General features: G+C 41.3%; 1 protein-coding gene across 1 annotated transcript in view; it reads left to right on the forward strand.

Annotated features, from left to right (window-relative positions):
- The first annotated feature begins 735 nt into the window (after positions 1 to 735).
- The window catches only part of azi2 (5-azacytidine induced 2), a 76,194-nt gene continuing 64,649 nt past the window's right edge, over positions 736 to 12,280 (forward strand). Inside the window, exon 1 of the mRNA XM_068002750.1 lies at positions 736 to 998. The gene's annotated coding sequence lies outside the window, so the exon portion shown is untranslated. The remainder of the gene's footprint in view (positions 999 to 12,280) is intronic.

Here is a 12,280-nt window from a genome sequence, read left to right on the forward strand (position 1 = left end):
CGTTTTGTTTTTAGATGTCGTCTTCTTGGGGCATCCTAGGAGCCCTTGGGGGCTGCATTTTCCCACAACCCTCACTATCCGCTTGCAGCCACTGGCCACGGCAGCTCCTTTCCCTGTTAAACCACAGCATCCCATCCGCCATCTCCCATCCGAAAGGAAAGGAATAACTGAGAGGCAAAAAGAATTAAGGAGAGATAAGAGAGGATAAGTAACGGGGAGACAGTAGGGGCAGACAAATGAGTGACCAGATTCTGCAAATTACCCACCGGAGATCAATCAGCAGACAATATAAACTTCACAGCAGCAGTTCCAGAGGTTGACAGCTGTTAAAGTCAGAACATTAGAGGCTGTGAGTTGCTTTGATTGTGAACCTATTGAAATGAGATCTCACTCTCTGAGTGAGTCCGATACAATCTGCAGTCTCACAGGCAACTTTTGATTGTGAACCTAGTGAAATGAGATCTCACTCTCTGAGTGAGTCCCTGACACAATTTGCAGTCTCACAGGCAACTTTTGATTGTGAACCTAGTGAAATGAGATCTCACTCTCTGAGTGAGTCCCTGACACAATTTGCAGTCTCACAGGCAACTTTTGATTGTGAACCTATTGAAATGAGATCTCACTCTCTGAGTGAGTCCCTGACACAATTTGCAGTCTCACAGACAACTTTTGATTGATGGGTCTGGAGAGGGAGACGTTGTGACGTCACTCCGTCCCTGCGTGACGGCGGCGATGAGGTGGCCGGTGTGGGTCACGTGACGATCACCCCGGCTGGGCGCCGATGAGGTGACGGGAAGGTGAAAGGTCGCGGGAAGCGACTTGGTTTCCTCATCAACGGGTCCGCCGCCGCTGCTGCCGTTGGGGCTGAAGCCGGAGCCCCCCGTCCCCAGCTCGACAACATGAGGCCGGAGACAGCCGCTGTACCCCGTCTCGGGCATCTGTGACTGACACTGCGGCCGCCGGCTACAGGGTGGACTGGCTACGGGGAAAAGGAGCCGGTAAGTGAGGGTGAGCTCTGCACAACCCGCGTCCGGGCTCGGGCTCTGAGTGTGTCATCAGGGCTCGGGCCTGGCCTGGCTCGGCTCGGGCCGGGCTGGTGTCACTCAGGAGGCTCTTACTCTTACTCAACATTGGTCGCTGTTCTGAAAAACGAGCAGCGGCTCCTGCTGTTTAAAACGGGCTGGCGCCGTGTCTTCACTCTTTAACCCACTCCCCTGACGATGGTTCTGTGCCGGTGTCTGTGTCATTCCACTGTCAGCGTCCAGGAAATGCTGGGAATGAGACTGGTGATGGAAAGGCAACCAGGCAGATCCGCAAAGTAATTTAAACATCTCGGGCAGGTAGCTATGTTTAAATTAAGATTTTAAAAAATAAACGTGCATGCTTCAGTTTAATTCTAAAGCTTGTTCATTTTGTTTTTACGAGCTCTCAAAGTTAGTAACAGGAATGTGTTCTTGAAGTAAGGTGAAGGTTCGAGATCACGAATGAGTGTTACGAGTACAAGCAAGACACTTTTTAAATTTCTTTCGGATAATAATGTAACTTAGATTCAAAGACTGTTAGCCAGCTAACTTTAAAAAAATGTTTTTATGTTCCCTTATGCTGTTGCTACATTCTTACATGGGAAGTAATCGCTATTAACTAATAGTAATATTCAGGATGCTCAAAGCTGTTTTTATATATTTAAAAAATATTTAAAAGATGCACAAGTCATGTCTAGAGTATTATCTCTAGGCTCCTTCATTCACTGTCCCCAAAACTGTAATAGAGGGTTGTATATCTGAATTTGCAGATGACACTAAATTAAGAGGCACAGTAAGTTTTTGTAGCTGGGAGGAGGATCTTACAAAGGGACACAGACAGATTAAGTGAGTGGGCAAAACTATGGCAGGTGGAGTTCAATGTGGTGTAGTGTGAGGTCAACCACTTTAGATCTGAGAAAAACAATATAGAATATTTTCTTGATAAGCGACTCGGAGCTGTGGAGGAGCAAAGGGATTTAGGTGTATTACGTAATCAAAAAAGGCTAATGGAATGTTGTCCTTTATCTCGAGGGCTGAAATTCAGAAGTCAGTAAGTGATGCTTCAGTTGTACAGAACTTTGGTCAGACCCCATCTGGACTACTGCATTCAGTTTTGGACACTGAACCTCAGGAAAGTATTATTGGCTTTGGAAGGAGTATATTGCTGAATCACCAGAATTATACCAAGGCTTAAAGGGTTAAATTATGAGGCCAGGATGCATAAACTTGGTTTGAATTCTCTTGAGTTTAGAAGTTTGAGGGGTAATCTGAGAGGTATTTAAAATGATTAAGGAAATTGATAGTTTTCGTGCATTTAACTTATTTCCTGTGATGGGGAATCCAGAACAAGAGGGCATAATAAAATTTGAGCTTGGCCTTTTAGGATTGAAATCAAGGGGCACCTTTTCATACAAAATAGGTAGTAAAATCTGGAACTCGCTCTCTCAAAAGGCTGTGGGTGTTGGATCAATTAAAAGTTTCAAGACTAAGATCAATGGATGTTTGTTAGGTAAGTATATCAAGGAATATGGAACGAAGGTGGGTAAATGAAGTTGAGGTACAGATCAGCCATGAATTGTGGAACAGGCTTGAGGGGCTGACTTGCTTACTCCTGTTCCTATGTTTCTATGATTCTGTGATTAATGCTAGCATTGGAGAGCTTTCCTCACTAATCTTGACACACTTGAAGCTAATAAAAGCCTGAAGGCAGTGAATTAGTTGATCTCAAAGAGATTCAAAAACATAATTGTTGTTTCGGGGCCATTTAAACCTTGGTGTAAGTGTCCTCCAGTCAGGAAGGTAGTGTGGTCTGGGCAGTGGAGTACTCCATGATGTTGCTGTTGCTAAATTAGATGATATAGTATTTTACAATGACCGGGTGTAATGTACAGTATTATTCTGCTGCTGAGGTGGAGCTGGATTTAACTGGACCTATCCTTTAAAGCCAGAAAGTCTCAAGTTTATGCAGGATGTAAGATGGGAGACCAGCCAGGTGTAGAGGAACAGAGGGAAGTTGGAGTGTATGTCCACAGATCCCTGAAGGAAGCAGGATGGGTAGACAAGGTGGTTAAGAAGGCATATGGGATACTTTCCTTTATTAGCCTAGGCACAGAATATAAGAGCAGGGAGGTTATGCTAGAACTGAATAAAACACTAGGCCACAGCTTGAGTACTGCATACAGTTCTGGTCACATTACAGGAAAGATGTGATTGCACTAGAGAGGGTACAGAGGAGATTTGCCCAGGCTGGAGAACTTTAGCTATGAGAAAAGATTGGATAGGCTGGGGTTGTTTTCTTTGGAGCAAAGGAAACTGAGGGGAGATTTAATTGAGGTGTATAAAATTATGAGGGGTCTAGGTAGTGTGGATAGGGAGGACCTATTTCCCTTAGCAGAGGGTTCAGTGATCAGGGGGCATAGATTTAAAGTGATTGGTAGAAGGATTAGAGGGGAGCTGAGGAGAATTTTTTTCACCCAGAGGGTGGTGGGAGTCCGGAACTCACTGCCTGAAAGGGTGGTAGAGGCAGAAACCCTCAACTCATTTTAAAAAGTACTTGGATGTGCACTTGAACTGCCGTAACCTACAGGGCTACGGACCAAGTGCTGGAAAGTGGGATTAAGCTGGATAGCTCTTTTTGGCTGGCATGGACATGATGGGCTGAAATGGCCTCCTTCTGTGCTGTAACTTTCTATGATTCTAGGAGAGCATTGGAATAGTCAAGTCTAGATTACAACAGAGACTTCAAAAAGTACTTAATTGATTATAAAGCGCTTTGGGATGCCCTAACTTTGTGAAAGGCGCTATATAAATGCAAGTCTTTCTTTTAAAGCATGGATGAGGGTTTCAGCAGCAGATGAGTTGAGGTAGGTGTGGAGACGGGGAATGTTAGAGGTGGAAGTAGGCGGTCTTGGTGATGGAGCGGATATGTGGTTGGAAGTTCATCTCAGGGTCAAAAAGTATTCCAAGTTTGCGAATGGTCTGGTTCAGCCTCAGATAGTGGTCAGGGAGAGGGATGGAATCGGTGGCTAGGGAGCGGAGTTTGCGGTGGGGACCAAAGACAGTGGCTTTGGTCTTCCCAATATTTGGCTGTCACAGTGCGACAAATGAGACACAGAGCAAATGTGTGCAAAATGCAAGACTTTTAATATGTTAGTGGATTTTATGTTGTTTTGCTAAGGGGAAGGGTGAGGAGGTTTGATTAATTTGTGACTGTGCTGCTGGTGTCAAAGTCTTTTTTTGTTGTATTTATTAGTCAGTTAGTTAATTATTGGCTGGCTAGTTGTGATAGAAGTTGCATTGAATGTGCTTGCGTGATATTTAGTTTATTTGTAAATTTGTCATGGTATGGTTGGCTAGAAGATGATTATATATGTGTAGGTAATTTATAGATGTCCTATTCTCAAAGACTGATTTTATATATTTAGTGACCATTTAGTTAATTAGTGATTGGTTCATTATGGCTGAAGCTTCATTGGATTACAGCATTTATTTAATTGCGATTAGCATGTTTCCCATGAAGGATGATTGTATTTATTGAGTGTATATTTAATCAATTCTAAGCGGAAGGTATGTGGTGCAATGGGGTTTTGGAGGCCCAAATTAAATTTACTGATGTGGTAGGTTTGGATGAGGGGACCAAATGTAATATTTCCAAGTTTGCTGATGACACAAAACTAGGTGGGAATGTGAGTTGTGAGGAGGATGCAAAGAAACAGAAATGCAGGATATTTTTTAAATGGTGGGAGATTGGGAAGTGTTGATGTTCAAAGGGACCTGGATGTCCTTGTACATGAGTCACTGAAAGCTAACATGTAGGTGCAGCAAGCAATTAGGAAGGCAAATAGTTTGTTGGCCTTTGCTCCTGTGCTCAAATCCTCTTTGTAATAGAGATGTCTTACTGCAATTATATAGGGCCTTGGTGAGACCGTACCTGGAGTATTGTGTACAATTTTGGTCTCCTTACCTAAGAAAGGGTATACTTGCCATAGAGGGAGTTCAACAAAGGTTCACCAGACTGATTCCTGGGATGGTGGGATTGTCGTATGAGGAGAGATTGAGTAGACTAGGCCTGTATTCTATAGCGTTTAGAAGAATGAGAGGTGATCTTGTTGAAACATACAAAATTCTTACAGGGTTTGACAGGGTAGATGCAGGGAGGATGTTTCCCCTGGCTGGGGAGTCTAGAACCAGGGGTCACAGTCTCAGAATAAGGGGTAGGCCATTTAGGACTGAGATGAGGAGAAATTTCTTCATTCAGAGGGTGGTGAATCTTTGGAATTCTCTACCCCAGAAGGCTGTGGAAGCTCAGTCATTGAATACATTCAAAACAGAGATCGATAGATTTCTAGAAATTAAAGGCATCAAGGGATATGGGAATGGTGCAGGAAAATGGCATTGAGGTAGAAGATCAGCCATGATCTTGTTGAATGGCAGAGCAGGCTCGAGGGGACAGATGGCCACCTACTGCTCCTATTTCTTATTTTCTTAGCTCTGAAACTGAATGTTTTTTGGAGGCTAGATTTATTTTTTTGTCTGGTTCCTGGGAAGCCTAGAGGAGGTTTTGCAGGGTGGAATTATTTCCTCATAATTCAAAGTTGCTTTTTGAGAACTAACGGGAGTAGATTGCATCTATCTATGTATTTAAAAATCATACAATGTTACAGTATAGAATCAGGCCATTGGACCATCAATATTCCACATAAACAACCTCACCTAATCCCACTCTCCTACTTGCTTCCTGTATCTTTAACGTTCCCCTTTCAAGCAACTAATCTAATTCCCTTTTATTAAAATAAAGTCTCTGTTTTAGCAACAATTTGTGGCAGGGTGTTGCACATTCTGACGATACTCTGTAAAGATTTCTTTTTCTAACATCTTTAATTATTTTTGTCATTATCAGCGCCTCGTAAAAATCGGGGCAAAGTACTCATTTGTATCTCCGCTATTCATCCTCCAGGCGATTTTCTTTTTTCTTTTTTGTTCCTAACCAGCCCTACTCTCTCTTTAAAGATTAATTTACTTTAAAGTTCTGTACTATTTCCCTTTGTTCTCTGCCAGTCTTTCTTTAGATGCCCTCTTGGCTTTATTCATTTTTTTACTTCCACTGCATATTTTCCATACTCTGACTATCTTTTGTATTATTCGTGCTAGATTTGACACATGTTAGGGCAGACTGGCTCCCCCGAAAGATCACGGGATTCTCACGTGGGCCATTCTTGGGAAATCTCCTCCTGATTTTTCCATATGGCCAGTCTGCCCCAGGGCAATGCCTCTCTTTTTTAGTCTTATTTTAATTTATCTACTTATCCAAGGAACTCCAGCTTTTGTTGCACCTCTTTTACTTCTTGCCTGTGCTTTAATCATGTCCTGTTTTAAAGTTCCCATTATTTCTCCACTGTCTTATTTGCCAGTTTTTCTTTCCAATTTATCTGAGCTAGGTTCCTTAATTTATCTTTTTGAAATTTGCTTTTTTTCCAAGTCAAGTACCTTTTTATCTTTCCTCTCCTGTCAATTTTTATATTGAGCCTAATCAGCTTCTACTTCTCCTGGGCTCACTTAATATGCTTGCGATAATGGACTCTTTAACAATTTAGTTAAACTCACTGGCCTGTAGAACCATAAAAGTTCACACAACAAAAGAAAGTCATTTTGTCCATTGGGTTTGTGCTGGCTCGTTGCTAGAGGAATCTAAAACTAATCCCACTGCCTTGCTCTCTCCCAATAGTCCTGTATCATCCTCTGCTTCAAATATTTATCCCATCTTCCCTAGGAAGATGTAATGGTCTCTGCCTCAAACACTTTCTGTGTCAAAGCATTCCATATTCTCACAACACTCTGTGCAAAGAAATTTCCCCTAACCTAGGAACTCCAGCTTTTGTTGCACCTCTTTTACTTCTTGTCTGTGCTTTAATCATGTCTTGTTTTAAAGTTCCCATTATTTCTCCATTGTCTTATAGATAAATTTAAAATAAGACCTAAAAAGAGGCATAGCCCTGGGGCAGACTGGCCATATGGAAACTCAGGAGGAGATTTCCCAAGTGCCCCAAGAATGGCCCCCATGAGAATCCCACGATCTTTAGAGATAATTTTAAATTGCTGACCCCTTGTCACTGACTCCCCAACCAGAGGAAATAGTCTTCCCTATTCATAATTTAAAAAACTTCTATTAAATCTCCTCTTAGTCTTCTCTCCTCCAGTGGAAATAGTCCCAATATCTTGAGTCTCTTCTCATAACTATTGTTTCCCAACCCTGGCATCAACTATATGAATCTATGCTGAACGTTCTCTATAACTTTTAATGTTCTTTCTATAATCCACAATTACATGTAGTACTCAACTGTGACCTAACCAATCTTTTGTATCAGTTTATCATTACTTTTTTGCTCTTGTACTCTATGGGGTTTTAGAAATGGGGGCAAATTCTATTAGCCTTTTCTTTAGCTTTATCTATCTGCACTTGCACTTTTAAGGAATTATATATTTGAACCCCTATGTCTCTATTCACCACAGTCTTCAATGTCTTTCCATTAAGTGTGTCCTCCTATTCCTGTTTTTTCTCTCAAATGTATTGCCGTACACTTATCCACATTTAGGTTGGATCTGAAATGGCCAGGCACATGGCAGATGAAATTTAATGCAGAGACATGTGAAGTGATTCAATTTGATAGGAAGAATGAGGCAATATAAACTAAATGGTACAATTTGAAAGGGGGTGCAGGAACAGAGACACCTGGGGATGTATATACACAAGTCTTTGAAGGTGGCAGGACAAGTTGAAAAGGCTGTTATAAAGGCATTGGGGATCCTTGGCTTTATAAATAGAGGCATCGAGTACAAAAGCAAGGAAGTTATGCTAAACCTTTATAAAATGAATTTCAAGTAATTGGTAGCAGGATTTGAGGGGAGTTGCAGAGAATTTTTTTCACTGAGGGTGATGGGGGTCTAGAACCTGCTGCCTGAAAGGGTGGTAGAGGCAGAAACCCTCATAGCATTTAAAAAGTGCTTGGCTATGCACCTGAAATGCCGTAACCTACAAGGCTGTGGACCAAGAGCTGGAAAGTGGGATTAGGCTGGATAGCTCTTTTTCGGCCGGCAAAGACTTGATGGCCTCCTTCTGTGCTGTAAATTTCTGATTCTATGAACACTGGCTAGGACCCAGCTAGAGTATTGTGGCCATTTCTGGGCACCACACTTTTTAGGAAGGATGTCAAAGCCTTAGAGGGGGTGCAGAGGAGATTTTCTGGAATGGTACCAAGGATGAAAGACTTCAGTTACGTGGAGAAATTGGGGTTGTTCTCCTTAGAGCAGAGAAGGTTAAGAAGAGATTTGATAGAGGTATTCAAAATCATGAAGGGTTTTGATAGAGTAAATAAGGAGGAACTGTTTTCAGTGGCGGGAACATTGGTAACCAGATGACACAGATTTAAGGTAATTGGCAAAAGAACCAGCAGCGACATTAGGGGGGAAAAAATTTACACAGCAAGTTGTCATGATCTGGAATGCACCTCCTGAAAGGGTGGTGGAAGCAGATTCAATAATAACTTTCAAAAGGGAATTGGATGACTACTTGAAGGAAAAAAAATTGCAAGGCTGTGGGGAAAGCAGGGGAGTGGGACTAATTGAATAGTTCGTTCAAAGAGCCGGCACAGGCACGATGGGCCGAATGGCAGCCTCCTGTGCTGCGTCATTCTATGATTTATGTATACTAAGAACAAAAGTGAACTCAGCACTGACTTCTGGGGTGCACCAAACCTTCTCCAATCTGAGCAGCAATCAGTTGCTCAAACTTTGTTTCCAGTCTGTTAACAAGCATTCTCTTGAGATACCTAATATGCCTTCTGAAAATCCATAAATGTACATATACTTCATTCTCTTCTGATTGGTTGCTCCTTCAAAAATCTCTCTTAAATTTGTCAAATATAGTTTGCCTTAACAAATGTATGGCGGTTATCTTAGATTAACCTATGCATTTCTAAATGATTACTAATTTTATCTCTAATTATGGATTCTAAGACTTTTCCCACAATTGACATTAGACCCAATGTATCTTTGTTTCCTTTCTTGAAGATAGGTATTGCATTGGCTACTCTCCCATCCAATGGCACAATTTGCATGTTTTAAAAAGCTTGAAAAATTGTGGCCAGAGCCTCTGTTATCTCCTTTCTGATTACTTTCAACTATCTATGTTGCATGCCATCAGGACAGTGACTTATCGACCTTGAGTTCTGCTAATTTTTTTCAGAACCAGTTTCTTTTCTCAGCTGTTCTGTTCTAATTGTTCTCTACAGTCCTCTGGTACACCTACTTTCTCACTTTCACCATAATTTGTAAAAAGCAATGCAAAATATTTATTTAATATCTCTACCGTACTTCATCTTTTACATTTAGACTCTGAGTAGTCTTACCCTTTAACTATTCTTTCACCTTTTTATATTCTTACAAAAGTCATTACTATTTATTTTTATATTACCCTCTAACCTTTCTTCATATTCTCTTTTAGTCCTCCTAATCTCTCTTTTCACTTCCACACTACACTTTCTATATTCCTTATGATTTCCTTCAGTATTGTTAGCTTGAATTTTATCATATGCTGCCCTTTTAAGTTTGTTTAGTTTCAATCTTCCTCTTTTTTGCACGGAACTTTATTCTTTGCCTTATATGAATATATTGATTTTGTGTTTTTTTTTACTGCTGATCTATTGATCTGTATCCCCAATGTCCTTGCCTATTTATTTTTATTTTTAAGTGCTTCACCTTCAGTGTAAAACGTTGGATATTTGTCTGGCTTCCATCAGCCCAATAGTTCATCGGTTATATTTTGACTTGAAAATATATTGTAGACAATTTGGATTTTTACTTGTGTTGTGTTGCTCACACTTCAAAAGTGGTCTTCGCAGTGACTATATTGTTATCCCTTCCAGCTGGAGCTGTTTAATTGGTGAAACTCAGCAGCATTTTCGCAGAGGATTTCACATTTTCTAACATAGTCCAACCTGTAATCAGTGTTTCAGAAACTGCTGTCCTACCTCAGCAATACAAACAATTGCACCTTCAAATCCTCCTCTACTGTAATTTAATCTGCAGAAACTAGCCTGTGAAGGATTGAGCATGAATTCGAAGCAAAAGAATCTATTAGGTACAGCATATACTGGTGTAAGACTCTATTTGGCTTTATAGAACCAAAAGCTCTAATCTAACAAATTACTGCTTTGCTAACCCAGGAATGTGTTGTCTGGCAGTGATGTCAGCACGTATCAAATGCATCTACTTCCTGAATCTGGCATTAGATAAATAATAAGCAAAATGATCTTATCAGTGTAGCATTGAGTCACTAGGTGTAATAGGATCTTTCTGTAGCAATAGTTCTAGCCTTATGAGGGCTGATAGCTAACGATCACAATATGAACAATTTTCTTTATAAACATACTTGTTGATGGAGTATCTTGACTAATAAAAATGGCAGAACCTCCTAATTCAATAGGTGTGTTTTGAATTGCAGTGCAATATACCAGCTGTATACTGAAACAAACTAACTTAGCTCAGGACCAAAAAGGAGATCTACACGTGGAGGCAGAGGGCATGGCTGAGGTACTAAATGTGTACTTTGCATCTGTCTTTACCAAGGAAGAAGATGTTGCCAAAGTTACAGTAAAAGAGGAGGTAGTTGAGATACTGGATGGACAAAAATTGATAGAGGGGGTACTAGAAAGGCTGGCTGTGCTTAAAGTAGATAAGTCACTCGGGTCGGATGGGATGCATCCTAGGTTGCTGAGGGAAGTAAGGGTGGAAATTGGGGAGTTACTGGCCATAATCTTCAAATCATCCTTGGATACAGGGGTGGTGCCAGAGGACTGGAGAATTGCAAATGTTACACCCTTGTTCAAAAAAAGGTGTAAGGGTAAACCTAGCAACTATAGGCCAGTCAGTTTAACTTCGGTAGTGGGGAAACTTTTAGAAATGATAATCTGGGACAAAATTAACAGTCACTTGGATAAAGGTGGATTAATTAAGGCAATCCAGCAGGGATTTGTTAAAGGCAAATCGTTTTTAACTAACTTGATAGTTTTTTGATGAGGTAACAGAGAGGGTAGATGAGGGCAATGTGGTTGATGTGTATATGGACTTCCAAAAAGTGTTTGATAAAGTACTGCATAATAGGCTTGATATCAAAGTTGAAGTCTATGGAATAAATTGGGCAGTGGCAGCATGGTTATGAAATTGGCTAAGTAACAGGAAACAGTAGTGGTGAACGGTTGTTTTTTGGTCTGGAGTGGGGGGTATACTGTGGTTTTCCCCAGGAGTCGGTACTAGGACCACTGCTTTTCTTGATATATATTAATGACTTGGACTTGGGTGTACAAGGCACAATTTCAAAATTTGCAGATGCCACCAAACTTGGAAGGGTAGTGAACAGTGAGGAAGATAGTGATAGACTTCAAGAGGACATAGACAGGCTGGTGGAATGGGTGGACACGTGGCAGATGAAATTTAATGCAGAAAAGTGAGAAGTGATACATTTTGGTAGGAAGAATGAGGAGAGGCAATATAAACTAAGGGGTACAATTCTAAAAGGGGTGCAGGAACAGAGAGATCTGGGGGCATATATGCACAAATTGTTGAAGGTGGCAGGGCAGGTTAAGAAAGCATACGGGATCCTGGGCTTTATAAATCTATGCATTGAGTACAAAAGCAAGGAAGTTATGATGAACCTTTATAAAACACTGGTTCGGCCACAACTGGAGTATTGCGTCCAGTTCTGGGCACCACGCTTTAGGAAGGATGTAAAGGCCTTGGAGAGGGTGCAGAAGAGATTTACTAGAATGATTCCAGAGACTTCAGTTATGTGGATAGCCTGGAGAAGCTGGGCTTGTTCTCAGAGCAGAGAAAGTTGAGAGGAGCTTTGATAGAGGTATTCAAAATCATGAAGGGTTGAGACAGAATAGATAGAGAGAAACTGTCCCCATTGGCGGAAGTGTCAAGATCCAGAGGACATAGATTTAAGGTGACTGGCAAAAGAACCAAAAGCAACATGAGGAAAAACTTCTTTTACACAGCGAGTGGTCATGATCTGGACTGCACTGCCTGAGGGGGTGGTGGAGGCAGATTCAATCGTGGCTTTCAAAAGGGAATTGGATAAGTACTTAAAGGGAAAAAATTTGTAGGGTTATGGGGATAGGGCGGGGGGAGTGGGACTAACTGGATTGTTCTTGCAGAGAGCCGGTACAGACTCGATGGGCCAAATGGCCTCCTTCCATGCT

This window comes from Heptranchias perlo, chromosome 2, assembly GCF_035084215.1.
Source record: "Heptranchias perlo isolate sHepPer1 chromosome 2, sHepPer1.hap1, whole genome shotgun sequence".
NCBI lineage: Eukaryota > Metazoa > Chordata > Chondrichthyes > Hexanchiformes > Hexanchidae > Heptranchias > Heptranchias perlo.